General features: G+C 42.1%; 1 protein-coding gene across 2 annotated transcripts in view; it reads right to left on the reverse strand.

The window, feature by feature from the left end:
• Positions 1-13,472, reverse strand: part of RASSF8 (Ras association (RalGDS/AF-6) domain family (N-terminal) member 8) — a 103,138-nt gene extending 89,666 nt beyond the window's left edge. Inside the window, exon 1 of one of the 2 annotated variants that reach the window (XM_014957032.1) lies at positions 13,399-13,472. The gene's annotated coding sequence lies outside the window, so the exon portion shown is untranslated. The remainder of the gene's footprint in view (positions 1-13,398) is intronic. The other variant, XM_014957034.1, reaches the window with a different exon arrangement.
• Between the last annotated feature and the right edge of the window lie 327 nt (positions 13,473-13,799).

Below are 13,799 nucleotides of genomic sequence, written 5' to 3' on the forward strand. Positions count from 1 at the left end.
AATGTACACAAAGCAGCTCATTTCATACACATGGTATATATACAGGGTATATAACCAGCAGTGTGTCTATCTTTGACTATTAGCCCATGATGACAAGGTGCATCTTTCTCTTCCCTGGCCTGCTCTTAAAACCAAACCAGAAAAGGCAATAGTGTCAGAGGCAGGCAGCTTGGTACCACACAGTTCTCCTGCAGCAGCACAAAAGGTCAGAAGACAGGTTTCTTTCAGCACAGGAGACTGCAGAGAGATCCTTGTGCTCCCATCAACTAGTAGGAAGGAAAAGCCCTGGGTAAGGGAATCCAGTTTAGCCAGAGAAGAATGTTCTACTCGATTCCTAAGGATGAGTCTTCTTTAAAGTCTCCCAGGCAACTCATGCTGTTGAAGCTTACACAAAGATTCGGCACCTATCTTGACAGTCCTCAAAGGAAGTTCACTTTGGACTACGGTATTACATTCTGTATCAGCAGAGTCATGAACAGAAGTCTCAGATAGAAGTAATCACTTTATTAAAGTGAAAGAAATTTTGAAGTAACCGAGACCTGAGCCAAAAAACCCCAAATCTACATAAGAAGATGCAAATGCAGATGCAAGTCACCAATTGAGACATATTCAAGCTCTGCCTCGGATTCATACATTGTAAAATTGGGCTGCACAATTAAGTGCCAGCAGCACAAAAAATATTGTTACAGGCAAATTTCATTGTTGGCATAAATCAAGTCCCATTTTGGCTTGGCAAAATTAAATCACATGAACGAAACACAGAAATAACAGATTTCAATACATCCACAGGGTTCAATGTGAATAACAACTTTGAGATTAACAGAAACTATTTGCATCTCACGAGTTCTGAAGAGCACAAGGTAACCAGGCAGACACCCCGATGATGGGCTCTCCATAGCAAAACAGAAACTAAGGTTGTCCTTACAACACTGATGGTAAAGAGTTTCTCAAAGGGAGCTCCCATTGATCTGCTATTACATGGATTTTAAAAAACAAGTAATAAAAGCTTAGGAATTGGTATTGTTGGTTCTTTACTTCATTATGTCTTTTGAAAGTCTGTATTAATTCTTAACATCAGGAATAAATTAATCATATGACCAAGAGTTTGTTTGGTTTTTTTTTTTAAAGGCCGATAAAAATGCACAAAAGTCAAACTACTCACTAGATTTGCTTTGGCTTTAATGTCTCACTTAAATATCAAGTTTACTAGAAAGGACCCATGTTGGGCTATATGACCACTTCCATTTTTCTAAAAGCACTTCAAGCACAGTATTGACTTTATTAAAACTAGCTGCAGAAGTCATAGAGGGAAAAGACAAAACAGAGCAAGATGAAAACAGCCGATATACAGCAAGATTATTGTGAAATCCCATCAGGCAGAAGAACACATGAAGACCCATCAAAAGCTCTGTATGCTTTAACAGTAATAGACCACTGGTCATCACAGTTACTATTTCGTAAGAAAAGTTCATAGGTGGCTTCTTGTTTGACAATCACAACTTTCCATCTGTGCTTTTGCAACATCAGAATAGCATCCTATTGTTAAATGTTCCAGAATACTGACAGAATTGGTCATGTTCACATAAAGTTCATCAAGTACCTGTTGGCAGGGCAGGACTTCATTACAGCAACATCTTGCTGAGGTTGCCAACAGTATCCCTTACTCAGAATGGGACATACACATATCAACTACTGTTTTAAGGTCTAATTAGGCATCTAGTAGTTATACCTTTTACATTTTCACCCAAAAAAAGCCACTGAAAAGGATATCCAAAGGAAGTTTGTCCTGTAATCTTGTATTAAGGCTTGCACTATGAATGAACCATCTCAGATAGCTCCCTTCTCAGTACTAAAATCAAGCCAGAGATTCTCATCTGCCCAGTCCTTGAAATCCCAGGAAGTAAGAAGCAGCTCAACTGTACTGCTACACATCACAACATCAAACTTTTTATGATTGTCACAAGGGATTTGAATAATACCATCCACCGATTTAGAAAACAGTTCTTTTTCTCTTTTTTTTTTCATTAGATTCCAGTCTCAGATGGTGTCCAAGATTCCTTTACTTCCATTTCCTAATCACAGAGCTCAGAAGCCAACCTCTTCTTGTAAGCCCCGGAGCTGAAACAGAAGTCCTGTTGAGCTTGAGACTCCCCATGGGTCTGGTGCGTGTGAGGAAAGCATTGTCTATTCACAGAAGCCACCTACCCCTGCCACTCTATTGAGGAACAGGATCCATTCTCAAAACTGGTGGATGAGGAGATATACCCCATCTGATGGGAAGCCATTACCCATCTTTTTCACGTCAAGAGAATTTTACAGCAGGAACGTAGGGAGGACATTTAAGATACTACAGCACAATCTTCCCTCTTGTTTCATTTTGCACTCCATTATAGCAAAACTGTTTCCTGCCTACCACATGCTTTATGTTCATGTGAGGAAGAAAAGGAAAGGTACTCTTAAAAAATAGTGTTTACATTGAATGCTATCCTCGTTCATACCAGAGAAGATGAAGATACTGGAGATTAAGTTGAAATGTTGTCTTCCAAAATAAAATACAGTTTGTCCAGAGATCATTATGGACTATTAAAGTAAATCACAGTCAGAAAGCATTTCTCATGATTTAGGTTTTTGCATATGCATTTAGGATGCCAAGCACGAAGGACACTACAGAATAAGAAAAATATACCCTTGTGGCATATATTTTCATAAATCCAGTCATCCTCTGCTATCCACAATTCAAGGAAATATGTTTCTACAAGAGTTGAGGTAAATCATTTAAATATTTTAAAACAAAATAATCCTGTCTAGAAGCAATAGTATTGAGGAACAGGATCCATTCCCAAAACTGGTGGATGAGGAGATATATCCCATCTGATGGGAAGCCATTACCCATCTTTTTCACGTCAAGAGAATTTTACAGCAGGAACGTAGGGAGGACATTTAAGATACTACAGCACAATCTTCCCTCTTGTTTCATTTTGCACTCCATTATAGCAAAACTGTTTCCTGCCTACCACATGCTTTATGTTCATGTGAGGAAGAAAAGGAAAGGTACTCTTAAAAAATAGTGTTTACATTGAATGCTATCCTCGTTCATACCAGAGAAGATGAAGATACTGGAGATTAAGTTGAAATGTTGTCTTCCAAAATAAAATACAGTTTGTCCAGAGATCATTATGGACTATTAAAGTAAATCACAGTCAGAAAGCATTTCTCATGATTTAGGTTTTTGCATATGCATTTAGGATGCCAAGCACGAAGGACACTACAGAATAAGAAAAATATACCCTTGTGGCATATATTTTCATAAATCCAGTCATCCTCTGCTATCCACAATTCAAGGAAATATGTTTCTACAAGAGTTGAGGTAAATCATTTAAATATTTTAAAACAAAATAATCCTGTCTAGAAGCAATAGAACATTTCTCGAGCATCTGCTCAAGAAGTTATAAGCCTGAGAGGAAAGTACATTTCCCATTTCCTTCTCTTTATGTTACATTTTTATTTTACAGTGTGCAAATATGTTTAAAAAGTCATTAACATTTTCTGCACAAAAAGTTTGGACTTGCATGCCCTTACCACAGTAGTGGTTTATGCTCAGGGAGGGAGACAGGGCTCTTACAACAGGTAATATTGGTCTATTGTAATATGGAAATACATGCAGTGCAGTTCCTTAACTCTCTGCTGAGGACAGATATTTTTGTCATGACAGGTAGTGTACACAGAAAATATTTACCTGCCGTAGGCATTTTAGTATTAAAGTCCAGCAAAAAAAAACCAAACCACTAAGGAATTTGACCATCTTTGACAGTCTACACATCTGCAATGGTTAATGTTTCCAAGCAGCTCCTCGAAAAATAATCAAAGCTGAAGAGTGAAGGTGAAAGCAGCAGATAAGCAAAACTAAGAACCTTGTCAAGAAAGATAAAAATGTGGTTAGAGGTCAATGAAGGACAAGGGGAAGGAGGGGAAGAATTCTAGAAAATTCCTGGCTTCGGTTTCCCATAAGAGCAAGGCAGAGAGCTGCCAGCAAGAGTACACCATCTCCTGCGGAGCCAGGGGAACGAGTACTGACAGGATATCAGGATCACCACAGGACAGGTGAGCTATGTAAGTTTAATCCAACTCCAGAATGAGGAAACAGCAAAGCAACTGTCCCCTCCACCGGCTCCAAAAAGCCCAGCAGCAGAGGAATGCCTCTATCTGCAGCTGTGAGAGATGGAGAAGGGAAAAGTCCCAGTACCTTTCCCTCCCATCAAAAAGCAAATGCTACGCTGCAACCAAAGAAACACCTAGAAAGCCAACAGCTCAGGAACAAGCATTCAGGAGGCCCTTGTGCGGGGCAGAAAGCAGCAGTAGTGCTGTCAGACATACAGGCATTCAGCCTGGAGAAGAGGAGGCTCCGGAGAGACCTTATAGCAGCCTTTCAATACCTGAAGGGTGCCTATAGAAGAGCTGGAGAAGGACTCTTTGCCAGGAGGTGTAATGATAGGACAAGGGGAAATGGTTTTAAATTGGAAGAAAAAAGATTCAGATTAGATACCAGGAAGAAATGCTTTCCTGTGAGGGTGGCGAGACACTGGAACAGGTTGCCCAGAGAAGCTGTGGCTGCCCCATCCCTGGAGGGGTTCAAGGCCAGGCTGGATGGGGCTTGGAGCAACCTGGTCTGGTGGGAGGTGTCCCTGCCCAGGGCAGGGGGGTTGGAACTCCATGATCTTTGAGGTCCCTTCCAACCCAAACCATTCTATGATTCTATACAGAGCAGATGAACCACTGGCCAACTGAGAGCATTACCAGAAGGTCAGCAGGCGCAGTGGGAAACCAGCAACATGGGGCTGAGGAAGAGCCCCATATTTTAAAAGGCACATTGCAAATTCAACATCTGGCAAGTCAGACCAGGAGAGGATATTCTGCACCACAGAGACACCTGCAACAGCTGACACAGAGGCTTCCTCAGCCACGTGCCTGAGCGAGACACTGGTCTGGAGACCACTGCAGGCAGATGGTGCCAACCCTGACACTGGCTGTTCATTCCAGCCATTACAAGAGGACAGCACTTGTCCCACCTAGGAGGAGAGGTCAGGATCTCAACCAAGGCCTCCGAATACCACAGTAACAAATAATTACCAATAAGTTGTTTTCCAATGCATCACAAAGAAGAGCAACAAGTCCAAAGAGACCAAATACCCCAAAAACTTCTCTTTTGCCAAAAGTTTAAGTAAAACAAAACCATTACTTGAGTACTTTTTAAAGTGTGATTCCTGGCTGCTGGCGAGAGCCCAGCTCCCTCCCAAGGAAAGGTGAGCCTCCTTCTATTAACTTGTGCTACACATCATCACCCATGGTGCACACAACTTCAGTTCACCACCACCAAACCCACAACGGACTCTCCTCCCATAGCGCACATCACCTCTTGAAGGTGTGCTCCCTTTATTTTCTAGCCTTGCCTGCAGGGACTGTGGGTTCCTCTGCTTAAGTGAAACACAAAGGAGGCAAGAAGTCAGCTTTTCTGCTAGTAAGCAGCAGACCCAAAGTAGAATCTTCTTGTAATTCTTAACTTACAAAGTCAGACTGAGTTTCCTTGCACCAGATTATCTTTGCTGGTGTCCATCCTACTTGTATTAAAAGGCCTCTAAAGAGAGTTCTCCATTCTCACACAGAACAGCTTAATTCCATGGACCACTGCTGTATTCTGTATCAAGTTGTTTGCCTTCTGGTGTGTTCTTGGGAAACAAGGGAACAACCACATACTATATTTATTATACCAACTTTACACATATTTCATTTTGTCATTCCCTTAAGTCTTCAATTCTTGGAAGAAATGCCCAAATGCTATTTATTTATGTTATCTCTCAGTTTGAAACCAGCTAAATTCACAGGACATGAGCTAAGCAGGAAAACTGGTAAGCAAATACAGAAATTGCAGTGAAATAACACTAGTAATTAAACAGAAAATTACTTTTCTATTCAGACTATTTTGTAAACTCTTGTTAATTCAGTCATTTTCTGACAGATCTTCTTCACTAGAATGAGTTCTAATAGCATTTTACCATGCTATTTATCAACTCCTTCAAAAAAAAAAAAAAAAACTATCAGTGTTCCCTTGCACAATAAATAGCTTTTGTTATCTCTTTGGACTATCAGGTTACCCATTCCAACCCCACTAATAGCATGAAAGCATTGCATTGTATTCAGCGACTGTTCTTTGTTAGTCCTGTTGCTCATCAGTGCTGATTCCACTTCTTGAAATACACAAACACGAAGCTTATTCATTAAAAGTTTCTGTCCTTGTTCCCAATGAAACCAGTGCAAAGGCTTTGATTAACTTGGAGCCATGGATTCTGATGACTGAGATTGTTTTATAAAGCCACACAATCACTTTCTGATGGGCAAGGACATTCCACTACTGACATATGTTTCTCTCCGGATGCCAGTTATTCCAGGTAGTACTGCTACTTAATATTGCCAGCCACACAGTTGCACAGGCACATTTAAGCATTTGGTACCTTAATTCCCAATATTGACTTTTAAATATCATTAGCTGTGGCATCTTCCTACTTTACTCTCCAGGAAGAGTTTGACATGTACAGACACCAACTGAGTTCCTTACTCTTTCCTTCCTTCACATGTCACATTGAAGCAGGAGAAGCAAGACAAGGATCTCCAAGGATCCTAGAAGTCTTTAAGAAGTACTGGTCAAAAAAAAACCCCATGTGATTTAGTACAGAACGAGGGGATTTGAGTTTAAGAGTACTCTCCCCTCTCTCTGCATTGAAAACTGCTTGCTTCATTTTGTCCACTTAATGCCACACCAATCAGAGTTAACAGTATTAATCTACTGGATAATAGCTATAAATGCACTAATTGGCAAATGACATGCAGCTTTTCCGTGGCTTTAAACTTAATATTAAGAAACACAAACTGGCAACAAAAATACCTACTTTTTAGAGAGCAACAAAGACTGCTTTGCTCTCAATCTCAGTTTACTTAAAAGGAGGTGATCACAATCAGCGTAGGCATGGCAGGAGGGAGGGGAAGGGAGAGGACAGAAAGCAGATCTGATCTGTTGAAGATCCCCAAACAGTCCAGTGACAAGAACAACAGACTCTCCAACTCCTAAAGCCACACTGTCTCCCCGACTTTGGCACAGACACAAAACATCTGGCTGCCTTGTGGAATTGCAGGCTTTCCTTATCCGTGCTCATGAAACTGCTGACTGATAATAAAACAAAGTTCCAAAAGGTTGCTCCGGAAACTCCAAACTCCCTTTGAATAATGGCTTGGAAACATTGACAAACACTTCAGGAGCCCAAAGACATCTTCTGGGAAAAATCTTTTCAGTTCAGTTGAAACAAAAGGAAGTTACAGCTCTTTAAAGATTAAGTGGAAGCATACAATAAAAAGAACGCACCAACACTGCCTCACCATTTTAAAACTAGACAATCTAGAGACACAGCAAGGTGCACGCTGGAAACATCAGGTACTGCTGCAGTAAGGGAAGTAAGATGCAAGGTTACACCTAGTAAGCTTTCTAAGCAAGTAAATGAATTCAAACTACAGTGTCAGCCCTGGAGCAAGGGCAGAAGCTGTATGGAAGTCAGCTACATTACACGTTTCTAGAAGTTTCCCTGCCCTTTCCTTTCAAAGGTAGTAAGGCATTAAAATCTGATGTCTCAAAATACAAAAAATAATAAAAAAAAAAATCACGACTGCCGACTCTTTTCAAAGGCAAAAATGTCACATTACAGTATAAAGGCAGGAGTAATACTACAGCAGAGGACAACATTCCAGCTTACCTTCAGGGTTGTGCTTCTTGTTTGCAAATGAAAAACAAATCCTCTCGGAGAAAGACCTATCTTTTCAAAGGCAAAAATGTCACATTACAGTAAAAAAAAAAATCACGACTGCCGACTCTTTTCAAAGGCAAAAATGTCACATTACAGTACAAAGGCAAGAGTAATACTACAGCAGAAGACAACATTCCAGCTTACCTTCAGGGTTGTGCTTCTTGTTTGCAAGTGAAAAACAAATCCTGGAGTGCCTCACAATTTTTCAGAGCTCAAATATCCTCTTAGTGCATCTGCATGATCATTTTCCATTCATAAAGACAGTTAAACCCTCTTAACTGAAACACACATCCCAATCCTCAAATCCCAATCCTCAGTCTCGCACAGAAAAACTTCAAGGATCTCTACAGGTTATCAATAGAATAGTTTACTTGTTGTCTCTCTGTTAGTATTTCCCTCTGAGCTCCAGTACAGAGAGTTCCAGACTATACAGAGCACATAGGCCACAATCCAAAGATTCAGTTCACAACCAGAAGTTGAGACCTGTCTTGCACAGTGGACTTAAGTATCAGAATTTAAGTGAAAACATAAATAATAATAATTTGAATTGGCAGCATCCTCGTGTATCATAACGCACAAGTACCCAGGTTTTTTCATTTGTTACCTGGATTAAGCTGTGAATTTTTCCTCATTCCTCAATTTGAAATAGGACGACTTTTTGTTGTGATTTTTCATTTGTTACCTGGATTAAGTTGTGAATTTTTCCTCAAACTCAATTTGAAATAGGACGACTTTTTGTTGTGCTACGGTTGTTAAAAGTCCACTTTTAACTTCACTTGTAAAGTTTTGGAACTAAAATCAATACAGTAATGTATATTGCTACCTTTGCAGCCACTTCAGTGATCTGTTAACTATCCTATGTGTTTTGCATTTTTGGGAAAAAAAGAATTCACTTTTTGTTTATAAATATTTACTCATTTAAATTACAGACCTAGTTTGCTACACACAAAGAGGAAACTACAGAGATGACCTTCTGTCCTCATTACCATTCTTCCCTTCTTGTGCTAAAGATAGCATAGAGAGTAAAAATAAATAAATCCTCAATAGCATTAGGAATTAGACAATGTCATGTTGAAAGATACCCTAAATGATGAGCCTTATCTCTCCTTGATGCCGGGACGGCAGGGGGGCCTGACCTATAGGGTAGGGGTAGTGCTTAAGCCTTTGCTAGGTGGTCTCTTTGCAGTAGGGTCCATTCCCAGCTGTAATTGCTTGTCAGCCCTAACTGGATGCCTGAACACCCTGGAATAGTTCAGCAAAGTATTTAAACAGATGGATGGTACAGGCCACTGGTACAAAACTGATTTTTTTTTTCTCTGGCCACGGCTCTTTTTCAGCACATTCCTTTGAAGTTTGTGCCACTGAGGAATCAACAACAGCTGAGAAACATGTGTTATCATACAACATTGAGCACAGCAACAATATTGCACAGCAAGACGCTTTTGTTCAATAATCCCAGACTACAGAAAGCACTACAATGTCTTTTGTTGTGGGTAAGCCCTTTTTCCAAGCACAGTAAGAGAGTAAACAGATTCCTTCCCCCCCTTTAAGGAGTAACTCAAAAGTAAAAAGGTGAATTAAGTGAATTTCGGAAGCACTCCCTATCTGAAAGCTTACAGTGCCTACCTCCTCCAGTCCTCCCCGATATATCCAACACCCTCCGTATATTTACGTTACCACAAAGACCACTGGATGCTTACCCAGATTTGAGTGAAGTAACAGTCCAGAGGGGCCCAGGCTGCAGTCCCCACGGCAGATAAGCTACAGCTCAAACCCACCTTCCTTTCCCAAGCAGGACAAGTTCTGTGATCTCAGCTTCCCAGGAAACACAGCGGAGACAGTGGAAAGAGCAGGGCAGCAGGCGGCACACACAGGCCAGCCTCCCTCCTCATCACATTTTATCAGTAGGGAGAAAGATGACATACAGTCTTTGGAAGAGGAGAGAAGAACATGAACATCCTCTCCTCAGCCAGGAAAACTATTCTTGTCAAAGCAGTGAGATTACCGTACACTTGGAAAGGGGTTAGGAAGGATAGCAAGAATTAGTTATTTATGAAATTGAGCTTGAAACTAGACTAGCTGTCCAGATGGGGAAGCACAGAGCTAGCTATGTGCATATGCAAGAGGACAGTAAGTTATAACCCAAAGCTGGCGCGGCTGCCTAACAGCAAGTTTCTACACAACCAAATCTCTTCTTTTCGCTGAAGAGAGCGAGCTACCTGCAACAGAGTAGAGCCTTGCATTTACAAAGTCTACAAGTTACAAGACTCAAACATTACAGAATACAGAAAGTCAGGCACTGAGATTTTAATGCGCCCCATTATGTTGTGAAGTCCCTACCCTAGCATGAAAAAAATTACAAGAAAACCTGAGCTGTCAATGTGGCCCTAGAAACCACAAACATTCACATTTAACTTCAAGATAAAGATCTTAAAAATCCAAGCAAAAAACCTAAAATTCAAAAGCAAACAAAAAAACCCACACTCCTAAGCCAATCTCATAATTACAGAGCTCATCAGAAAGAAAAAATACCAGGAACTGCATGTATCACACTGAGGGGGGTCCTCAGCCTGGCCCCACAAGACAGTTTTCGACCCTGCAATTCAATTTAATAAAGTTTCTTTCTGGAGAGGCCCTTCAAATTCAGCTTGGGGCAGACTGTTAAGGTACCATACAAGAAGCATGCACAGGTATTGTCAGAGACATACAGGGAATAAATATAACTCTAGTCTCCAAACCATTACAGCAACAGAAGAATCTTTCCAAATAAATGGTGATGATCAAGAGTTGTGCTTTACAACTTTCGAGAATGAATATTAGCACAAGCTACCATCCGATCAGCATTTAAAACCACAACTAATCAAGGAGTAATATATTTACATGTAATTATCCTTAAAATCATGTGTAAAAGCACTTAACAGAGATTCAGGAAAATCCTCATATCCTATGAGACAGGCAGAGGTCGTACTGCCATGCGATGGCAGAAGCTGGAACAGAACCCACCATCCCCAGTGCTCAGCACTGCACTTCAGCAATTAAATCTCCTCCTTTCTATCTAACATCTTCCTGTTCAGGGCTTCCCTCAAAAGGATTTTTAGAAGTGGTGCTAAACAACTTAATTTGACTCTTTAGAATTATTGGTAGTATTTCCAGAAATAGTCCAAGGTACAGTTTTAAAAGGCTTAAACTTCTTGCTAATATGACTTGTTATTTTTCTATTTCCTCCTATATAAAGTTTTTCATTTGTAGGGAAAATAAAAAGAAAGAGGATTAATTGAAACCTTCTATTTACTCCTATATAAAGTTTTTCATCTGTAAGGAAAATAAAAAGAAAGAGGATTAATTGAAACAACTGATCAAATTCAGTTGGGCTTTTGGGACCGTGGAAGGAGGAGGACAGAGAAATTTCTTAGGTGTAAGAAGCAAACTATCTTAATTCTCTCAGTTGTCCTAAAGGGCATACATCTGAACACTGGGAATGCCAAGCAGTCATTTCAGTTCCCTCAGCAATTGATCACATATCAAATCATTTTTTACTCTAAGACACAAAAAGAGAAGTACTTTAAAGTCTAACCTACTTTCTAATTAGATATGATCAAACAAAATTCCATCTGAAATGGTACTTTCTCTCCTCCTTAAAGAAAGGGGGAAAAAAAATGTAGGGCATACTTAATTTGCAATTTAGCCACCCAACCTTGTGGTCTTCTGGAATGGTATCTATCAAAAGAGGTAAGGCAGCCAAGACCCACACTGTCTCCTTCTGACCTAAAAAGTTGACATTTTATTAATGAACTACATACTCTATACTGAAAAAGGCAGAGCTCTTTACTTTTACAATGTTTCACACCATCACACCCCTACCAAACACAATTAACTGGGAGCCTGAAAACCCTTGAACAGGTGTCTTGGCAGAAATCATTAGGCAATTGATTTACGTGCTCTCCACAGCCCAGCACGGACTTCATTTCAACACGCGATACAGATTAGAGCCGAGGCAGAGGCTTAGAAGGTCCAAAGCAGACTTCATAAACCCCACAACAGCACTTTCTGACACAGATGTAAGCAGTTTCCAGCCATTCTGTTAAGGTGGCAACCCCCCGATGGTTTGGGGACGGAGAGCGTGACAGGTGTCATTCCAGAGGGGACGCCGAAATCTGTCACCTTTCCTCCCTCCCCATTTTCCACCCTGATGAAACCCCCAAGCAATATCGACCCGCAACGTCACGCACCGCTCCGCCGGCACACGAAAACACCACTTTGCTGAACACAAAATCGGTTGGCACTCACTGGACTACCCCAATCCCAAACCCGGACAAGACCTTCCCAACCATCGTCGAGAGCTGCACAAACCAAGGAGCAGAATCCATTTTCTTACCCTTTAAAGTTCACCTCTCTGTGGTGTTCTCCTGCACTGGATTTGCTGGACCTTTCCTCATCAATAGCTCCCACTCTCCCCCACAAAAAAAAAAAAAAAAAAAAAAAGAAAAAATCTCACACGAAGGCTGCAGGAAAACCCATTGCATGAGTTGGCTGGCAGCACCAGGGATGCAGCAATATGGGAGGCAAAGGAAAGAAAATGAGTAAATGCTGGTGGTGCAAGTTCTGAACATTTAAAAATTCATTCATCTATTCATCACTGACGGAGCCGTTTTAAGAAGCCCTTCCCTTTTCGTCATCCATGGCCTCTCCCCCACAAAAAAAAAAAAAAAAAGAAAAAGCACAAATCTCACACATTTCCTGCTGGCAAAACACATTTTCTTTTAATCTTTTTTTTTCTTCTTATTGGGGGAGAGAAAGAGAGATAGAGGGGCTGAGGCAGGAATAAGAGACATTAATTGTAGAACAAATCGGCACTGGGGGGGAAGACCAAAACAAACAGTCCACGTCACACACACAAAAAAAAAAAACCACAAAGAAGAAGAAGAAAAAAAAACCAGGTTTGCTTTTCCAAAGAAGAAGAAGAAAAAAAAACCAGGTTTGCTTTTCTTTTAGGGGACAGTAAGAGGATTTAAAAAAAAAAAAAAACAAACCCTAGAAAAACGATAAAAACGATTTCCCTGCGTAAGAAAAGTAGCTTCTGAAGTCCCTTTCCCAAGGACACCGAGAAATAGCCCTTACTTTTCCCCACGACGCCCGAAGGAAGGAGAAAGACAAAATGCCAGGAGAGAGGAAAAGCTGGCGGGAGCCGGGGAAGGAGCGAGGGAAGAGGCGAAAGGCCGGGAAGGAGCGGGAAGGGGAGACGCGTCAGGGGGAACGGGAGAGCCCAAAGCGCAGAAAAAAAAAAAAAAAAAAAAAAAAAAAAAAAAAACCCCTGTAGAGCCTTGATATTAAGAACATTGAATTTCCTCATCCATTTCTTATTTCAGTTATGAATTCTGCTTACTTGACAGGTACAGAGTACTTCATTAGGCCGGGTGGGCTGCGGGAAAGGAAGGGAGGGAGGGAGCGGGACGGCGGGGCAGCGGCAGGCGCGGAAGGGAAGCGGGGAAGGGAGGGAGGCAGGGCGGGCTCCAGCGGGACGAGACCGCGCCGGAGTTGGCCGCGCACTCACCGCTCGGCCGGCGGCGGCTCCGCGGGCAGCGCCAACGGCCCCAACGGCCGCCGGCTCCTCCTCACGCGCCCCGCCTTCCTGCCTCTCCCTCACTCCCCTTCAGCGGGAGAGCCGTGTAACGGAACTGGGGCGCCACCGCGGCATTGTGGGAGCTCTTAAAGCCGCAGCCGCCCGCTGCCCCCCGCCGCCGGCCCCGCCGCCTCCGCCTTCCCCTCAGCCTTCCCCTCAGCCTTCCCCTCCGCCTTCCCCTCCTTCCCCGCTGCCGGGCGGGCGGCTCAGCCGCAGCAGCCGCCTCAGAAAGGACACGGACGCCCCCGGCGGGGTCCCTGGGACCGGGCGGCCGGTGTTGGGGGCCGGGGGAGCGGGGCAGCTGGGGTCTGGCCGGAGGGAGAGCTACCGGA

This window comes from Calidris pugnax, unplaced genomic scaffold, assembly GCF_001431845.1.
Source record: "Calidris pugnax isolate Ruff unplaced genomic scaffold, ASM143184v1 scaffold189, whole genome shotgun sequence".
Lineage (NCBI taxonomy): Eukaryota > Metazoa > Chordata > Aves > Charadriiformes > Scolopacidae > Calidris > Calidris pugnax.